Consider the following 21803-nt stretch of genomic DNA (forward strand, 5'->3'; position numbering starts at 1 on the left):
ATTTTCACATTTCCACAAAATTGTCCACATAAAATCATCAAAGCTATTAAATAGCCCAAGAATGGTAAGTATGGGAATTATGCAGTGATCAAAATATTTTGTTGTATTTTAGCTTCTTCAAAGTAGTCACCCTTTGCCTAGATTACAGCTCTGCACACTATTGACATTCAATCAGACTCATGAGGTATCCACCTGGGATGCTCTTTATATAGATTTGAAGGAGATACAGTAAATGCTGAGCTCTTATTGTGTGCTTTTCCTTCACTATTTTACCATTTTATTAATAATAATGAAAAAAAAAAACCACATTTTTTGCGAAAACAATTTCACATGTATACACAATTCATATTTGTCTTCAAAACTTTTTTAGATAATCAGAAACAAATGATTTGTGCCCAAACTGGCATGGTGTATTTTTTTATGTTTATAACCTAAAAGAAAGATTCTGTTTTGATTTACATACTGTCACCCTGATTCAAACTATTTCACTGCCATGCATTGTTCTAATTCCCCACTGTACTGAAAGAGAGAGAGAGAGAGAGAGAGAGAGAGAGAGAGAGAGAGAGAGAGGCGTGGAGGAAGCTGTACAGAGGGAGGAGTGAGCTTTGTAAAGAGGAGGGTGGTTTAGAGAGCGATTGAACAGAAAGAAAGAAAGAAAGAAACACAAAGAAAGAAGGATGAGACCTGCCTATCCTGAGTGACAATAAGGCACGGATCTCTGTTATACTGGTGAGTCCTGCACTGAAACTCCTGTTGAACTTTTACAGTCTGTAATTCTGTTGAAATTTTATGTTTGAATATTCTCTCAAGAGATTCCCTTCAAGTAGACTGTGCTTTTGTATCACTCTGGCAAATATAATAGAAGGCTGTTAAAATACGTATTTCAGGAATCATAATCATCAGGAATACAATCATAAAAAGATTGAGAGTTTTGGTCTTGTAAGTAGTTCAACATATTTCAGTTTGTTAGTATTTTCAATTGTGTGATTCACTTGTGTTCACTTGAATGATCTTTTTAGTGCAGCAGAATGATGTTTTTCAGTGTTATACCGGTCTGCTCTATAAAGTCAATTGTTTTCAGTCATTAGCCTGCGTCCACACTACCTACGTAATACTCTTCTCTCTGTACTTGAAGGAACATTCTGGGTTAACTACAAGTTATGCTCTATGGACAGTATCTGTGGCATGCTGTCAAGGAATCATTTCAAATCGTCCCACATTTGGTAAAACAAAATAAAAAAAGTGTTGACAGTTCCACACTTACAATGTAAGTCTATGGGGAAAACATACAATGTTAAAAAAAACGCCATTGTAAGTTGATTTCTGTTGATTTCTGTCAACATGTTTTTTGATCAATTTTACAAAATGGAGGAACGAGTCATAATTATTCTCCGTTGTAGTTGTATGTAAACCGGAACATTCCTTTAACTGTATACCTGAATGTGATTTCTTAAGAGCGGTCACAAGTGCTCTCCATTCAGAGACAACTGTGTGACTGTGTGTTTATGTATGAAAGAGAAAGAGAGACCGATAGAAAGAGAGAGAAATGGATATGAATGTTTGACAGACAATGGAATTACAGCTTTGCCACTATTAATCACCATACTGTCAGCTTTATTGATCTCATTTTATCACAAGAAACAAAAGCCATTCGTCTAGCACAAACTAGACTTAGTCACAGCAGCAAAACACAAAGAGAGCTCCAGCTGGGGTGAAAAACATTCACTGCAGAAAATAATTTTCTTCATTATTTTTTCTGGTTTTACAAGAAAAATATCATGTTATATCATGAAAACAAGATAAAATGACAGATTTTGGGCAATAGTTTTTGTCTTGTTTTTATAAAAAAAAAATCATAAATTAAAAGAGGGAAAGTAAGATGTATTTAATATAAATTCTCTTTAAAACAGCTCTTATTGTCTTACACTAGGCACTTACGCTCAAACAATGCAAGTCTATGGTGTCCAAAACTTTCACGCTCCAAAAAGGACATGCGCTGTGCACAAGAAAGTGTAATTGAGCTTATAATTATGATTCCACCAAGGAGACTGCAGATGGCAAGATTAAGAGTGAAAATGAGTTACATTTTGGACCGTTTTCTCACCCAAAACTGATTGTATCACTTCAGAAGACATGGATTACACCATTGTAACAGCCAATAATGTAATAACTACCATTAATAGTTATTACATTATTGACTTGTATTGCATTAAGAATGGAAAATGTATTAGGTTATTGACAGTTATTACATGAATGGTAGTTATTACATTATTGGCTGCTACAACCACTCAAATTGTATTACCTTTATGCTGCCTTTATGTTCTTTGTATTTGGGTATTTGTACACCAGTTGCATTGTATGGACAAAGAGACATCATGTATCCTTTTCTTTAGGGTGAATAAATGATGGGCGAATTATCTGAACTATTCCTTTAAGTATGTTTCGATATTTTACTGGGATTAAAATACTCATTTTGCAGTGTTTTCACAGTGTCATTGAAAGTAAAAGCATACACAAGGACCCCTACATTTAACTTATGTACAAAAACGATTTGGTTTGCACTATATAAAGAGAGGAGCATCCAGCAAAAGCAAAGGCACAACACATGAATAGATACAATGAAGTTGACACACACAGACAACTCCTATGTATTTGCGCAAAGCTGAACAATATAACTCCGCAGTTAAGATTATAACAGGATAGGAAGTTAGACAATGAGGTAAGTTGGTGTTGTGACGACAAACCTTGAATGAAATTTCACTAACGTGCATTCACACACTCACACACATTGACACACACATATACAAAGCCTCTTGTGTTTGACTTCCTGTTTAGGAGATGTCCAACAGCATTTGGATCAATTCAGGATCAAAATAGAAAGAGAAGGAGAGGGATGGGGAGATAAGAATGGAGGAAAAGTCGAATCAATGAGTTTGCAGGAGAAGCCAAAACATTCTCCATAAACTGGTAGAACTAGAGTCCTCCATCATAAAAATCACAGAGCCAGAGAAGCGGACCTCATCTGCCCTTTATGGAATGACAGTGATTGCTTAAAGTGCTGGCAGTTTCATCAGTGAAATCACCATAACTCCAGCTCTGAGAGAGACTGGCATCCCATCCTGATCAGAGCTGTGTGTTGCCATGGCAATAGTAGCCAGTACCTGCTCACCAACTTCCTGCGGTTCCCTCCTGTGGCCCATTGTGAAGTCTCTTCTTTTGAATATGTTCAGATTTATCATTTTGTATGCAGGGACAGGCACACATCGCCTGAGGGACCAGTGCATCACTGTTTGCATTACTGATTACCTCTATCTCTTTCTTCAAAGCTGTAGTAATGTACACAGACAGCCCATTTAAGCCATGTGCACGAATGTTTATTGGTGATGTTTTTAAAGGCATCACTATTATTATTGCTCATACTTCGGATTGTGGAATTAAAACAAATCAGAGCTTTGTTGCGTAACTCGTCACACACGTTTGTGATACAGATTTTAATGATACCCCAAATCATGCAGCTTTTAACTTTTCTAAATAATCTCACTTATTATTTTTGTTTGACGGACAATAAAACATGCTAAAATATACCCTTAAGGCCTTTTCACACCAAAAGATGAATTTTCAAGGTGATCATTATTGCGAACATTACTCGATGTAATGAAAATTGTGAATAGAAACAATATATTCTTATGGAGCCTTTCACACCTAGTGTGAATATTTGCTCGGCAATTGTTTTTTTTCTAAGGTGAGTGTCAATTTTTTTTTTTCTAGAATGCCCCGACCAATAAAATTTGAGCTTTGGATCACATCTCAGGAGCCACTGCAGTTACCAAAACCAGTGCAATGGTGCTAAAGCACATTGTCCTACTCCATTCTTTTGGTGCTTTAATACGAGCCATTAGGCATCTCATCAGGGATGACCTAACATTCTAACAACCAGTTATTACACCTTAGCAACTGCATAGCAATGCCTACCATCCACCCACAGCACCCTTGGATGGTGGTGACAACTTTTGCATGGGTTTCTGTATTATTTTTGTTAATTGCTGTAGTTATGTTCATTGCTAGTCGAAAATTATACATTTTATATTGTTTATTTTAACCCAAACAACAGACAGCCAAGCCTGATACAATAATACAGGAGTGTCACAGACAGTATATAATCAAGCCTCCCATCCTCTTTTTCTGTAGCCGTGACACACCAAACTATAACACACACACAGCTGACTATACGTACGGATTATTTTGAGAATATTATATTTTTGGAGAATATTGTAAGTGTGTGTGTGTGTGTGTGTGTGTGTTAGAGAAAGAGAGATAGAAAGAGAACAAGACAGAGGGTGATGATGTGTTACTTGTGTAGGAGAGAGAAACTTTAGTTCAGTGAGTGAGGTTTCAAAATTGTGTCAGTCTCCAGATGTGTGGTGACCTCATCCAAACTGAACATCAGGGTTTACAGAACACCAAACACCAGCGAACCTCACAGCTGGCTTATGAACAGGCATGTCCAATAGTGTGTGTGTGTGTGTGTGTGTGTGTGTGTGTGTGTGTGTGTGTGTGTGTGTGTGTGTGTGTGTGTGTGTGTGTGTTTGCTAAGGTTCTTTAATGGCATATTAGTCATTTTATTTCACCGGCACTCTTTTACAGTGAGTGTCTAATAGAGTGTGTCATTTGGCTGGAAGCCAATCATATTGCTTCATTACATGGGTGTTCTTGTTCTTCAGTGTGGCACACCACAGAGCTGTGGAAGAGCTATGTGAAAGTGTGACTGTTTGAATCCATGTAAATGTGCATACGTTAAAGAATGTCTACGCATTACCATGTACCTAATTGTGTAAAAGTGGTGCATCAATATTTATAGTTATAGCTAATTAAATCAAATCATAAACCACTTATGTGTGTTTGCAGGTGTGCTGTATAGGCACGTCTTTAGTATATATCCCACAGCAGGTCATGAAGACAATGAATTGTGACTCTCCCATTCCCCTGCAGTCCACCCTCTTATACACTGAGAACATTCAATGAAATACACACACACACACACACGCTCATTAACACACACATGCTCTGATTCTGTGCATGTATACAGTATGTTTGTAGAATGAGAGAAACAATACTTGCTTTTGTTTATTTCTTTGAAAATAATGCTGTTCAGTAATGAGCTCATGCCATAACAGTGTACCAAAACCAGTACCAAATCAAACACACACACACACACACACACACACACACACACACACACACACACATACATACAGTACGGTTATCTAGCTATGTAAATTGTGACATATTATATAGACTTCTATTGTTTTCAAATAAAGATACCAACTTATCCTTACCATATGTTTGTATTTGTGTTTAATGTTTACTTTTGAGGATGTCCCCAAAGGGATATTTTGTCTGAATAACTGGGGACAATTTTGTCTCCATGGTATAGCTTCAAACACGCATTTACTTTCTCTAAATAAGGTCATAGCATAGACTTATATTGTTTTATATAAAGCTGATTATAATTACTACAGACTAGACTTAACCAACACCCTAACACTAACCCTAAAATAAAATAATTTGCATTTTCAGACATTTTAAACCGTATTTGCTTTATTTATAAACCAATTTTCCAATCTTGGACATCCCTGAATTCAAAAGAAAAGGGACTTTAGCAAACTTTTGGAAACAATTTTGTCCATAAACTATAGCTTGGAACAAACACACACACACACACACACACTTGTGATCTCTTCATCTTGCACATATATCTATGACCACAAAGAAGAGAAAAAAGGGAAACTGTAAAGATGGAAATAATATCATGTGTTGCTGTTTCAGGTTATCACACTGTATGTCAAAACAGATTCCATGAAAGCAGTTTAATGGAAGACATTGCTTGCAGATCAAAGGTCACAAATGAGTGTGATTTATGTAGCATAACTAGACTAGATTGTGGAAAGATACGGTAAAATATTGCATAGAATTGTTCTTGTGTGTGCATATTTTTTAGATTGTTTGTAATTTGAAGATGAGGGTAAAGAAATCTTTACTGATGCCAGTTTCATATTGTTAGCAGATGTATTATTCCTCAGTTCAGATTATTTACTCTACTATTTCCACACTCTTTGTGTATGCACATCACAGGTGTGTCTGGTTTAAATATGACAAATGTGCTTTCTAAATTTTCCATGCTGAATTTCTCTTTGCCTCAGTGATGCCAACAGGGGCCGCCCTGTCTGCCTGCCACGTTTCCTGCCCATACTTAACTGTAGAGCTCAGTTTGGTCCAGGTCTAATTAGCTTGAAGTGTCACAGATTACATTATCACTTAAGCAAACTGGTGAATTTTAAAATAAACATTTATATCAACAAAGTAAATAAAGATGGTCACAAATCTGTTAGCTCTCGCAATTCTCTGTAGCTCTGCCAGACAGAACTGGAGTAAAAGGCCTTATGTGTGGTAAGTCCTCGAAGACATAACAACTAGTTTTCGTTTATATGAAAGGGATTAGACTTTGTATAACCTGGCAGAGCAGTGTTTTGACAATACATGGGAGTTTTCCAGTAAAAAGAGGATACTTTGTTGCTTAGCCACAGACACAAATGTACACACACACAAAGCTTTCTTAGGTAAAACTATGTGTCACTGTAGAGATGTTGACACAGCATCAGCATCCCTGTGGGCTAATGATTGCTATTTTGCTACCTGGTGTAACAGCCTGGTATAATTGTGTGTATGAAACCTCCAGTGGTGTTTGATGTGTTTATGACTATCAGTCCCACATTAAAACCCTGATAATGCTGCTTATAAAGTCAAGCCCATCCTGATCAGTGCCAGCAGCATTGTGCTTAGATATTCTTTTTCCTTTCATCCTCTTCCCCCCGTGGTGAGTTAAGTGGGCTGTAGAGTGTGTATGTATGGTTGTTGGTGTCTGGCTCCTGTAGTATATGAATGGAGGAAGACTACCTGAGGGGGAATAGGTGTTCTGGGAGCGGAGATTGAAACAGACCATTAAAAGAGATGTTTTCTTTTCCATCTTTTCTTGCCTACAGCAGCAGGAGTTCATACACACACACCCTTCACTCTCACTGTCCGACTACTGTTCACTTTACACCTATGTCATGAAATTAAATCTGCATTGTTTAAAATGTCGGCTAGGCTAGAATAAGAATCTTGGAGTGGTGGTAGTGTAGTGAGCTAATGTACCAACCTGGTAAGCAGAAGGTTGCTGGTTCAATCCCCACAGCCACCACCTTTGTGTTCTTGAGCAAGGCACGTAAATCAAGGTTTTTCTTGGGGGATTGTCCCTGTAATAAGTGCACTATATGTGGCTTTGGATAAAAGCATAAATCGAAATTAATTACATACTAGGATTAACTAAATGTGTTGCCTTGTACAAAAAACATATACATCCATGCAGAATCCAAAATTCACTTATTGCCAAAACTGAATTTGGAACATTTACTAGCAATAAAAATATATTACCTGCCATGAAACTATAGTTTGTATTATTTGTATTAACATACAAGTTAGTTTGTACTTTTATTACTGCCAAACAGTGTAGAGAACACACAGAAGACCTGTTGTGATTTTTATTCTAATATGTTCATTGTGGAGGCTTAATGTGAGGAATATTCCACATACAGGATGTTTTGCGTTACTTAAATCAGTGAGGGTAAGAGTATCATTCTTACAATTCGATAAACAATGAATCATGTTGCAGTTCCTCATAAAGTTACAGGCCAGCTGGCAAGATATTCTGTTTTATTTACTCTTAGTGTCCATTTTGGGCCCTGTATAGATGTACACATACACATAACAGTTTCTCTGTATCCCATATGACTTTTTATGTTTGTTGGGGCTGTAGCATTCATGTTATTTCAGTCTTAAATTAAACTTGAAACTTAGCATAATTCATCCATAGTTGACATCATTATAATTGAATTAATAGGGAAGGTCGTGAGTTGATCTTGGCTGGCTTACTATTCAGATGATTTATTGTAGAATAGATTTAGATCTCTTAAACTACCCTGCACCACACTCTTTCAAAGGCAGCCAGACGTAATCAAAGCCTAACACTTCTGCATCTCTCCCCCAGATATTTTCAAATGCTTAGAGGGTGTCTACTTGAGAAAATAGAGCAGGATCAAGAGGAGTGATGTGGAGGAGAGTGTTTTGTATTCTCCATTATGATGTGTAAACCTCACATGAAGCCATTTTACTTTTTATGTTTGTTTGTTTGTGTGTGTGTGTGTGTGTGTGTGTGTGTGTGTGTGTGTGTGTGTGTGTGTGTGTGTGTGTGTGTGTGCACGCGTGTTTGTGCGGTTTACGAGGACAATTTTTTAGGTTACAAACTGGTAATTACAAGGGTATTATGCTATAAATGTGGTTTATGAGGACATTTCTAGTGTCCCCATAATTTAAATAGCTTAAAAACATATGCTAAAGTCCCTTTTTGGGAATTCAAAACACAAATACAAACATATGTAAGGATTGGTAAAGTTGGTATCTTTTTTAAAACAATAGAAGTCTATATGTCATAATTTACATAGCTAGATAACCATAGTGTGTGTGTGTGTGTGTGTGTGTGTGTGTGTGTGTGTGTGTGTGTGTGTGTGTGTGTGTGTGTGTGTGTGTGTGTGTGTGTGTCTGACCTCATATACCTCATTACAGCAGACCATATTTGAGTGTTCTTGTTATCTAACCACAATCTTAAGGACCCTCTTTGAATATGTCTGTTAAGTTGTTATAAAAAAAAAAAAAAAAAGAATTATGATGAGTGTGAGTGGTTCCTGTTTTATTTTATTTTTATAAACAATGGTTGTAACCAGTAAAATTATTGTACTGTAAACATTTTATGGTCGGGTCTGGAAAAGTAATTTGGTGTGTTTAGAGCTGTTGATATTTGGTGAAAAGATGGAAAAAGCAACACCTATACCACATACTCAACACATCATGTGAGTGTGTTTTCTCTGTTTGCATTCATGACCTAAGGGGGAGCTGTTTCCTTACAAGTGCAAACTAAACTTCTGAATCATGATGAATCAATCATACAGGGTCATCTTACATGTACTATAGGTTACAGAGAACATCCCAGTGTGTTGCTGTCAGCACATAATCAACCTCACTGTGGAATTAATAAAGTGTAAAACCCATAGCTGAAATATTATTTCTGTTTCCATAGAAATCAGCTGTGGTCTTTCCCTTGTGGTTGAGCCAGAGAAAAGATTGATCCAGTCCACACTCTCTCACACACAGGTAGCCATAGACTGAGTGTTTATTTGCCTGGTATTGCTGCTGATGGCAATGGGCATGTTTATGACTATTAAGCCACAGCGAGCACTCATTACTCCCCACTCCACTGTAGGCACACTAACAAAAATGAGCCAACCGCCTCAGGCCAGCAGTCTCCTGCTACTCAACCCCTCCTGTGTCCTTCTCCCCTCTGTTTGTTTTTGGCAGGTAGTCAACTCAATTTCTCGCCTGCTGATTCTGTGTCTCCCCCCTTACCAGCCTCCTCCCTCACCTCCTCCTTTTTCTATTCCTCTCTTCTTTTTCTTTTAAAGAAGGAGTATTAAGAGATAATGGACAAATGCTTTGTTGGCTTCAAATAAAATGTTAATGTAAGTAGCTCTTTTGGTCATTTATAGCCCTTAGGTGATTTTTTTTTTTTTTTTTCTTATGTTTAAATATATATATATATATATATAATATATTTATAGAATAGGGCTGTCAATTTAACACATTAATTCAGTGTGATTAATTATATAAGAAATAACGCATAAGAAATTGTTAACAATTAATCACTGGATGGTAATAAGGAATATGTCTACCTTTGGAGCAATTCAAACTTGAAGTACCACCTGTTTTCTCCAGGGTGCAGTAAGCGAAACTTATATAATTACTATAACTATAAACTATAATTTCAGTCTGTTCCTCACACACAGCTACCGTATGGCTTCAAAAGACTTGCAATGTAGTGCAGGAGTTGTATGAACTACTTTTTTTGATACATTATTGGTGGTTTTTCCTTTCTTTCTTTTTTTCTTTTTTTTTTTGTCATTTTAAAATGGTCTCAATGAACTGTTGTTGTATGGAAAATACCTGTGTGCAGATTCTTCGAAATAGGAGATTGAAAGTCATACAGGTTTGGAATGGCATAGTTGTGTAGGCATAGTTGTCCTTATCTTTCCAGTGCATTCAGGCAAGGCTCTTTTGGTATGCCAAATGTCAACTGCTTTCCTCTGAAATTGTGTTTGCGCATTGTGTTGTACAAGTGAATGTTTACGAATATTAATATGCTCCTCTGTTTGACAGATTGGCCATGTGTAAAGCACCAATCAGTGCTACATTTTTCTTGAATGTAACACCACTCTCCAGTGGATTAGTTGCTATGGTGACAGGGCTGTTTGTTGTGGGTGGGAAGCAGAGAGAGACAAATATTAGCATCTGGTGGACTGACCTCTCTTCCAGGGTAGTGTGGCGCAACCCTGTATAGCATGTCCAAGACAAGCATCCATGCTGAACCTCATCTTAATTGTTAGAACTGCATCACTACTGTATTTGACCCAAGAATCTTTTTTCTTACTAAATACAACTTAGACACCACATTAATGGGAACAATTAGAAATAGAATGTCTATGCTATGTGCTATAGGCTACTTTGTACTATGTCATGATAACAGCTGTTTTGCCTCATGATGGTCAAACACATCTGGGTGTTTCCGTCATGAGGATGTGAAAGACTCTCTCGGGGTTCCATTAACTGTCATGGGCTTGTGCAGTTCTTATAATGACTATTAGCTGTGGGAAGTTGGACTCATTTATGAAAATCATACAGATGAATTCAGTGGAAAACCAAGTTCAAACTTCTTTCTTATCTCCCTTACACTCACATGAAGTACAACATTACTGCTAATGCTATGATACTTGTGTTAACTAAAGGAATAAAAAATATGTAATTTATTACTCACCCGTATGTTGTTCCAAACATGTATGACTTTCTATCTTCTATGGAACATAAAAGGTGTTTTTTTTTTAATACTATTCTGGCTGTTATACTCCTTATAATGAAAGTAAATGAGAACTGGGGCTGTTAAGCTCCAAAATTATCAGTGAATAAGACTTTCGGTCTCTTCCTCACTTGAAATATGGTGCACAGATCATATGGACCACTTTTACTGAACTTTATTTATTTATTTGTTTTTTGCCATTTTGTAATTTTCCAGTGCTTCGTTGTTTGAACCAGCAAAAATATGTATAAAACTCCATTGTAAATCCTTTATTATATGACAACATTAGGTTTACTGATCACTATGTAGCCAATTGAGACTATTATTTTGATATGTAGCATTACAGTTGTATTTATACTGAGTTCTAATTGAGACTTAATGCTTTTATCTTGGTACTTGACTAATGCTAGTACTTTTATCTAGAAAGCAAAGAGCATTCTCCAGAGTGGTACATTCAGCCTGTAGTTGTACATTCAGCCTGTAGTTGTACATTCAGCCTGTAGTTGTGCAGTCAACCAGCAGGGGGCTCTAGTCAGCTCTGCATGGACATGAATAGCTTTATCTGTGATTACGTTAGTCCGGCCTGTGGGTTTGTGGGTCTCTAAGCGAAATTATGAAAATGGGACCCACCGGTGTGAATATTGTCATAACTTTAAAACATCTATAGGAACACTGCAAATTTAATGAGTGTATTTTTATTTATTTTTTAAAGAAAGCACAAAAAAGAAGCGGCACAGTAGGTAAATAAATAAATAGATAGATAAATAATAATAAAGTATACCGTGAAAGTGTGTATTTTAGTTGCTGTGACAAGTCGGTGTTTCTTCACTTTACATTTTTTTTAATTTTTAATTTTAAAAACCTTTCGATTCGCAGAATTCACAGAAATTGCAAGTATGATTATTACCAGGTAACACTTACAAAAGGTTCTATTTGTAAACATTAGTAAATGTATTAGGTATCATGAACTATATAATTTTACAGCATTTATTTATCTTGGATAATGTTAATTTATAAAAAAAAATATATAATTGTTCATTGTTTGTTCATGTTAGGTCATATTGCATTAATTATTATATAAATAATTTACTTTTTATGTAAAAATGCATTGGTATATGTGCAAAATAACATTTACCTAGACCAATAAGTGCTGTAAAAGAATATTGTTCATTGTTAGTTCATGCTAACTAATGTTGTTAGCTAATGTTAAGAAACACAACCATATTATAAAGTGTTACCCAACACAGTACACAAAAAATAAGAAAATTATGTTTAAAAAATTTTTTAAGATGAAGAAAGTATAAAAAAGTGAAAAAGTAAGAAATGTGCAAAAGTTAATAAAACTTAAAATATCAACGAAAATCAGGCAGCTACAGTAAGAAAAATTATAAATAAAATTACATATTTTAAATAGGGCCTATAAACACAACACCTAAAAAGAATAAAAATAAACAAAATTAAAAGATGCACTGCATAAAAACATACCTCTTGGCGAGCATATCTTTAGAGATAGGATAGTTTGGTTCCTTTGCAGATTCATTTATCATATTTTCACTCTTTATGAGTTTTTGCATCTTTATGTTTTAATTTCTTCTCCAGATTATTGTTGACAAATCTTGACAAGCCATATGCTTTGACAAGCGCTGTTTCTGCCATCCTTTAAACAAAATAAGTTTCAAAGACACAAATAGCAACAAAGTAATATTTTTCATGACTTATTTTCTGCATTTCTTTCAGGCATGAGCATTAGTCAGTAAGGTGTGCAATCTGTGTTTAATAATGCTGTGAGAAGAAGCAGTGTTCAAGTACCCAGAAATGTGTGAATAAATGTTGGGGCCCCTAGCCGCTTATGTCGCCTGTAGGACAGGCCGACCCTGCATTAGGCACACTGGTGGCTATGCACAATGTTGTGTAAAACAGATTGTTTATCCTACACTGAGTTTCCTTAGAGAAAAATAAATCCCAGGATGTATGGTTTACCACAGACTCATAGCAATATTATGGTGTCAACACCTATAAAAACATACAGTGGTTTTATGCTTGGTTATTCCATCAACTAAACGTTAAAATAATTTTAAAATAGTTGATGTAATTTGATGAATGGAATTTCTCTACGAATGTCCTCTGCCAATTTCTTGTCATTAAATAGTTTTGCAGATGTTTAATTGCAGAGTGGTAGAATATTTTCATAGAACTTTATACTGCAAGACACCATCACTCACAGACTCACATACAGTACACATTTTCTTTGACCATATAATGACCAGTTGAATTTGTGTCTTATTGTATTTTTCTTTTCACACTGTACCAGTTAGTAAACGTACCATGATTAAAGTTCACACTGCCCCAAATCCCCCGACAAATGTGAGAGCACATGGACTACTGGTTCCTGGATACCTCACACTGAAAGAAACACTGAGCTCCAGTTGGCCGGACTAATACAGCTGAAACAAACACACTCTAACTAATAGCTGTTTACTCGGCCAAACAGGGATAACTTATTCTGGCATTTCAGTACCCCTTAGTGCTTGGAATACCGAAAGAGTTTAGAGATATAATGACAAAGCCAAGTGCCTCAGGAAAACAGTTCTCTGAAAGACCTTTGAAAGGAGACAAATCACATTGTAAACTTAACTAATACGAAGATGTTAGACATTTAGAACAGAGGTCATTTACATAAATGTCATATACAAGTAAAACTGAATAATGCTGTTGGTAACAGCAGCATAACATTATAAGTGGCCTTATTGGGGAATATGCCCTCTTGATCTTTGAATTTAATCTCTGAACTCTGGGGAAGCAGTACAAGTCTTAATGCCGTATAGGCAACTTCAACAGTTTTAGTTTAATGTTGTTGCTGTATCAGCATGAAGATATGAATCTCCAGAGATACGATGATCAGGATAAACATCTGTAGACAGTGCAATGCTTATCTCACCTTTTAATCTTAAACAAACACACATCTTGCACACAGAGCATAGCATATTTGTTTTCTGGAGCTTTGTATTTTGCCGCACAGCTGGGACTGAAACCCTCCCGCTAGCACCATGAACCAGAAAACACACAAACACACTTCTCCACTTCTCTGAGAGAATTCTGTTTCAATTTTGTTTTGGATGGCATTAAAAAGGAACCCACATTATGACTGATCCTGTGGTAACATGACACCTTTTAGATCCCTGTCATTGGTTAAAAAACTCAAATGAGTTCTGGAAACTATAGAATATGCTTATTGCTTGACAGTTTCATTTCTACAAATCATACAATTATACATCTATACAATTTTCAGTAATAATTATTAAAACATTGTTGAGAACTATGTACAAACATATTTTAATTGTTAAATCTGATAAAGGTTAAATCTCAACACACTCATAAATCTACAATTTAATTATAGTGACTACTTATATTCAGAGGTCGATAGAGTATCCAATAGCAAAAACTTCAAGTAGAACTTCAATTTAGAAGTAAATGAGCTAACATAAGTAATTACTTGAATAAGAGTAAGAAAGTATCCAATTAAAAAAGTACTCAAGTAGTGAGTAACTACATTTACAAATGACATAATGGACGTTAACTCCCTACATTCCATTACATAAGACATATTTTACATGTATTACATAATAATAATAATTATTATTATTATTATTATTAATGAAATGAAATCATTCATCATCATATTGTTCAAAACCGTATGACTTTCTTTCTTCCATGCAACACAATAAGGAGATTTTAGCCTTGGTCACCATTTACTTTCAGTGAATGTGTTTTTTTTATATATATATTTTGAAAGTGAATGGTGACTCAGACTGTCAGTCCCTAACATTCTGTCTAACATCTTTTGGGTTCCACAGGTTTGGAACAACATGAGGGTAGGGAAATTATGACAGAATATTCAATTATGGCTGAGCTATCACTTTAAAGGGATAGTTCACCCAAAAATTTAAATTCTCTCATTATTTACTCACCCTCATGCCATCCCAGATGTGTTTGACTTCCTTTCTTCTGCTGAACACAAATTAAGATTTTTAGAAGAATATTTCAGCTCTGTAGTTCAGCATAATGTAAGTGAATGGGTGCCAAACTTTTTATGCTCCAAAAAGCAAATGCAGGCACCAATAAAGTAATCCATAGGACTCCACTAGTTAAATCCATATCTTCAAGTGATTTGATAGGTGTGGGTAAGAAACAGATGAATATTTAAGTAATTTTTGCTAGAAGTTCTTCTCCCAGCCCAGCAGGGTGCGATAAGCAGAAAAGAATGTGAATCACTAAAAACACATGAAGAAGAATGTGAAGGTGATCTGTTTCTCACCCACACCTATCATATCACATCGCCTCTGAAGATATGGATTTAACCACTGGAGTCTTATGGATTACTTTTATGCTGATTTACGTATGTGAGCTTTTTTTTTTTTTTTAGCTTTAAATCTTGGCACACATTCACTTGCATTGTATGGACCAAAAGAGCTGAGAAATTCTTCTAAAAATCCGAATTTGTGTTCTGCAGAAGAAAGGAAGTCATACATATCTGGAATGGCATAAGGGTGAGTAAATGTTAAGAGAATTTTAATTTTTGGGTGAACAATCCTTTTAAAGGCTCTTGTCAGATCTGGATGAATTTGTCAATAAGAAAAGAGGTTTGGAAACCTTTCCAGTAATTATTACAGTGAAAAACATGTGAACAAATGTCCCACATTGAAATATAAACCAAGTTTAGTTCAGTGTAATTACAGTTTACGGTGTCGAAAGAATTTAGATTTTTAGTTCTGTACAGCAGTACCGCCGCTCCCTAAAAGCAGATTACATAGCCTGCGATGGGCACCTCATGCAGAAATGCTGTTCACGCTCCAGTTGTCAATAACACGATCGGCAGAGCAAAAGGTATTTACACTTAATGTGGATGTTTACATTAATTTATACAGTTAATCAGCCCAAAGTAGCTGCGATAATTTTCAGTACACCTGCGAGGGCACGGGTTAATGCATAAATACTGCTTATGACATGCAGGATGTGGGACAAAGCACACTGATATATTGCTGCAGATTTATAAATGTACACTTAAAAACTGATCTCACAAGAGCCCATATTTACAGTATCACCCTGAAAATGACCATCACCCTGACAATGACCATCACCATGTCACGGAATAGCCAGTGTTATCATTAGAGCCAAAACTTACCTCAAAGTGCTGCCTTAAGGAGTTGCAATATTAATCTTGAATATCTGCTTTTCTTGGTGTTAAATGAAGGCATTGCATGAGGAAACTATTCTTTTTTTACTGTGCAGAGTGAAGAAAGTGTTTCACTTAGTTAGAAGAGCATGCTGCAGCACTGATGGACTCATCTTGAGTGACAGTCTGTATCAGCGTGCACAGCTGTGTAAAATTCCTATTCAATAATCTCTCAATAAATTACACATTAATTAAAATTAAACCCAGTAATGTAATGACAGGAACGCCGCCCATTGTAACAAAGTAAAAGTACATAAATATATTTAGAAATTAAAAAAAGTACCCAAGTAAATGTAATGTAGTAAATGTAGCACGTTACTACCCACCTCTGCTTATATTCTGTTGTAGAAGGTTATTCGATGTGTGTGGTCACTCCCTTTCTGATTATTGCCCTTGGTCATGTTCACAAGTGTTGCTTATCATCCAAACATGACCTTGAGTTTGACTATTGTACTGTAAGTTAAGGTCACCTACTTTATCTACCCAATACGTCTTTCCTCATTCTCCTGTGTGGAAGTACAATCATACTTCCACTGCGTATATCCATACCTTAGAACTATATTTAGAATTTGATCACAGCAGAACACAAAGAATGTTTTGCTGTCTACAGACCCGCAGAATGCAGGTGGTCAGTATTTTGGCACTTTCCATATACACAGATCTAGTGAGCCCAGCCAAACTGGCCTAAGTAGTTCCGCCACGAGCATGTGGATCAGTGGAATACCAATCACAGTCATGCAAGAGATGCACTGTGTGTGCCTTACACAACAGATCAACCATCAGCAACACAGGTACAGAGAGAGATCAACAGAAAAGATAATCAAATGATGGTCAGGCCCATATGCCGCATGTATTTTTTCACAAAGTTCTACACATACCCCACCCCTTGTGTGTTTACTTATTAAATATGTGAGAATATTTGATTATTCTTTCATCTATCAATAACAGAGTAGTACTCTCAGCTCCGTTTATCACTTTCATCATGTTTAAATACATTTCCACAGATTATTTTTCCCAATACGCAATGCAGAAAATCCAAGAAACTAAGGGGACAGGCTCTATAGTTCTCTTCGCCAGAAGGGTGGCGAACTCCGCCCGAACGAATGAGGCATCCACGGTGGACCACTTAACCTGGGCGGCCGTCTGGCAAACTGGATCACGTAGCTGAGACAGATCGTCCTGACGAGCCATCGCGATGGGCTGGAAAGCACAAACCAGGCTTCCAGCCTCTGCGCTAATGGCACCAGTGGGACGATTGTTTTTACATTTACATTTACATTTATGCATTTGGCAGACGCTTTTATCCAAAGCGACTTACAGTGCACTTATTACAGGGACAATCCCCCCGGAGCAACCTGGAGTTAAGTGCCTTGCTCAAGGACACAATGGTGGTGGCTGTGGGGCTTGAACCAGTGTCCTTCTGATTATCAGATTACCAGTTATGTGATTAGACCACTACACCACCACCACCCTTTTATACCCATATGTCCAGGTGTGGGGGAGAGAGGCATGCAAATTCCATTCACCAATATTCATTGTCCTTTTCTAAATAAAGCAAAGGTGATTGGGGCTCTCAAGAGCAAACCCCTAGTATCACTACATCGCCACAACGTCAAGTGAGTGACTGACAGGGAACACACTTATGGCACTTTTCTACTGCACGTTACGGTTCGACTCGCTTCAACTCTACTTGCTTTACATTTCGGAGCTTGCATTTCCACTACAGTTTAGTGCCATCTCAACATGGGTGGGATTATAGGCTGATCGTTATAGTTGCGCCGCCTCTACTGCCGTGACATCATCTTAAACACGACACAAACTGACCAAAACAATAACACGACTGCTAGCTGTTAGCTACTAGCTCATTGTGCTGCATAAAGCAGTTGTTGCATGGTGATTTTACACAAGTGTAATAGTTAAATTGGCCTGGTTGTTTTTGAAGCAAGCTTCCAGTAGCTGGTCAAATAAATAAGGTGAAGCTTTCAAGCAGAGTATAGAGTTAACATAACACAACGTACTATTCTCCATCATGGATCAACACCAGTCCAGGGCACTCTCCCTGACATTGCTCGCCGGCTTAGATGGCGTCCATTTGGTTGAACCGCTTCCACTTTTCCTTGATGGTTTTGTAGTCAATTTTAAGTGTTTTTAATTTTTCCCTACACTGTTGGTAGGTCCAGTGGTAGCCGTGTGCGGCCAACAGCTGAGACATTTCCTGAGAGACTTTTCCATTTCGCTCATCACTAACAAGTGGACCGTCTGCACCTAGTTTATCATTGTGTGGTTTTGCGCACAGCCATTTCTTTTCCACAATTCGAAAGTTGCGTAAACAAATTATGCGTGTCGTAAATCCAGTGATGCTGATAGTGACGATTCTCCCTGTCCAATCAGTTATCTGCAGGATTTTGATGTCACATTTAGTATCGGCTCGGCTGGCTTGGAACCTCGACCGAGGTGGTACTAAAAAAAGTCAGGTACCAGGTACTATCCACAATGGAAAGTAGAGAGTCGAGTTGTACTGTGCAGTGGAAAAGCCCCAATACAGGAGTGCACAGCAGGTAGAGAGCACTTCCAAGCATTAACAGAACAGGGTTTAGATCCTGGTTACCTACAAATTCACCACTTAGAAGAAAAATAAAAACCTAATTTATGTACAAATACAGTGGGCCCAAAAGGTATTTGAAGTACTTAAAACACACTTAATGACAAAAATGATAAATAGCAAATGGAGATGCATTAATTGGAAAGAAAGATAGTACAAGCACACATTTTAAGCTAAACATTTCAATTTTAAAGCAAAAATAAACATCCACTAAAATGAATGAGGATTACAGAAGAGAAGAGCATGTTTAACAGCTGTTTAGGAGACCCAGTGTGGAAAAATCACCCCCACTTTCCTCAGAGCTATTGCATTCATTTGTTTGAGAATTGTGTACATTTGTCTTTGTGTGTGTGTGTGTTTGTTTGTGTGTGTGTGTGTGTGTGTGTGTGTGTGTGAGAGAGAGAGAGAGAGAGAGAGAGAGAGAGAGAGAGAGAGAGAGAGAGAAGGAAGGAAAGAAAGATAGAGACCACTACTATAGGGGCAAATTTACCAGTCATATAATACCCATGATGCCAGTTCAAGTATTCAGTCACTGTGGGAAGAAGAATGGTGTGATGTTCCCTGTTCATGTCAAATGTGTGTGTGTGTGTTTGTGTATTCCCATTAAACAAGCATATTTTCTGAGTACAAGATAATGGGCTTTGTTGGAGGACATGCAGAACATGTTTTCATTCTTTAGCTTAAGGCAATATGACTTCAGATAGTATAATGTAGTAAGTGCTTGCAAAACAACAGTGCTTCAGTACTACTATGAAGATTGCAGGACAACTGAAATAAGATGTTTATTTGTGAGCTGTATCTAGGGATCTTTTTATCTGTCCCTCTCCTTTTCTAGCCCGTTTCCCACATACAGTCCCAGTAACTTCTTCCATGAACTTTCTAGATGAGAACTATCAAGAGGAACGGCACACTCAAAGAGAATTTTCCCTCTCTTGCCTTCCAACACACATAGGAACCCTTGTAGTGATGTCATGTAGTATTGACAATTTTACTTCTGACGTTGTTTGCTTGTTTGATTCAATAGTTACGACATCAATACCGGTGGAGGACGGCAGGATCGGAGCTACACTTTTATTAGGGCTGTTTACACAAACTGTGTTTTCAGGTTACAGTCTTTACACTGGGTGCTTGAGCATGCTATGCTACATCCCTGAAGCCAGAAAGAGAGGAGAGATAGGGCGCTTTGCTTAATTTAACTGCACAGCACAGCGGAAAACATGTTGAAAATGAACTATAAACAATACAATACTATTTATCAATACAATCTTTTACAATAAAGGCTTTTATGACTCAACATAAAATACTTTACTGAAATACTCTCTCATTGACTTTAAAAAGACTTCTTGTGTTATGTGTTATGTGTACAGGAGTGGTGGTGGCGTAGTGGCTAAAGCACAGGGCTGTTAATCAGAAGGTCTCTGGTTCGAACCCCACAGCTACCACCATTGTGTCCTTGAGCAAGACACTTAACTCCAGGTTGCTCCGGGGGGATTGTCCCTGTAATAATTGCACTGTAAGTCGCTTTGGATAAAAGCGTCTGCCAAATGTGTAAATGTAAATTCGTAACAGGTATGCAACACTCTCCTCATGTAAATTAGATTTCATGATGGTTAAATTTATCATATATTTTAATTACCCACTCTTGATAAACATCTTATTATTTATGTCTGTTATCCAAGGAATCATTAAATGTAGTAATCCAGAAATTATTTTCTGTATAGTCACACAGAACACATGCGATCAAAACTTAAACCGCGTCTTCTGTTGAAGTCATGCAGCAGCTCTGCTCATCCTTTCACACAAAAATTATATTGAAACCTTGTTGGTATTATGTTATTTATGTTAATGGAATTGGAAATTTAGCGCAATAATCTGAGTAGCAGGCTAGCAGCTACAAGTTTATTTTCTCATGGCGGCTGCCAAATCCTTGTGTTTATCATTGCTCTGTGCTATTTGTTTGACCAATCACAGTCTGCAGCACCTCACACAGTCCATCTTTTCCAAAAAAAAGTACTTACCCCAGAGAAGGAGCTAAAAAAAGTATCTCTAAACAGCTAAGAGATCTATAGATCCTCATGTGGGAAAATTTTAAAAAGTAGTAATTCATAGTAAATGTACATTAAATGGGCTTTAGTTCCTGCAGTGGAAAAGGGCCTTCTGTCACTATTTTACTGTTCTGGCATCTGGGACTAGACAGCTGTTGCTGGTATGGGGAATGTGTCTCTGGGATGCAAAAGAGAAAGGATAGAGAGAGAAAAACAGAGCCAGAGAGAAAGAAAAGACATGTATAGCCTCTTCATTACACTAGACAGGCATGACAGGAAAAATATCCATGGTATGAGCTTTGAACATGCAGTTCACACTGCACACATTTATTCAATTTTCTCCTCTTGTCTAGTTTATTGCAGCTCAAATTACACAGTAGTTCAGAGGTTAGTTAGATTAGTGAAACTGCTGTTCCTTTACATCTTTTCTTCAGGACATCCAGCAAAGTCAGATGCCACATTACAAGAACTTCATGAGAACATGTCAAAGATTATGCGATTTGAAGACGAAGGTCATCGTGTTTTACTTACTATTCCAGCTTTGTGACTGAGGGCACATGATTCTGCATCTGTTAAGTTTGACTCCATACTTTTATTTTAAAAATACACAAATTGGTTTAACTTATAATAAAGATTATACTTTAAGTGTGTGACACAATGTTTAATCTCTCTTGAAAGAGTGTTTTAGACATTCTTTGAAGAAAAATGAAGTCATCCATTAAAGACAGATGCACATTACAAAAACTTAATAGTTAGAAAAGTTAGAATAGTTCACCAAAAATACAATTCTGTCACAATTTGCTCACCATTATGTTGTTCAAAGCTCATTAAGATTTTTCATTTTGGTGAACTATTCCTTTAAAGGAATATTTCGGGTTCAATGCAGGTTAAACTCAATTGACAACATTTGTGTTTTTTTAATCT

General features: G+C 36.9%; 1 protein-coding gene across 4 annotated transcripts in view; it reads left to right on the top strand.

Annotated features, from left to right (window-relative positions):
• Window positions 1-21803, top strand: part of LOC127622129 (SAM and SH3 domain-containing protein 1-like) — a 364650-nt gene that overhangs the window by 277081 nt on the left and 65766 nt on the right. The window contains exon 1 of one of the 4 annotated variants that reach the window (XM_052096078.1): window positions 648-729. The exons of the other annotated variants lie outside the window; for them this stretch is intronic. The gene's annotated coding sequence lies outside the window, so the exon portion shown is untranslated. Of the gene's footprint in view, window positions 1-647; window positions 730-21803 lie in introns of those variants that run through there. 4 annotated transcript variants of the gene reach the window in all.

The sequence above is a fragment of the Xyrauchen texanus genome, chromosome 28, assembly GCF_025860055.1.
Source record: "Xyrauchen texanus isolate HMW12.3.18 chromosome 28, RBS_HiC_50CHRs, whole genome shotgun sequence".
NCBI classification, from domain to species: domain Eukaryota; kingdom Metazoa; phylum Chordata; class Actinopteri; order Cypriniformes; family Catostomidae; genus Xyrauchen; species Xyrauchen texanus.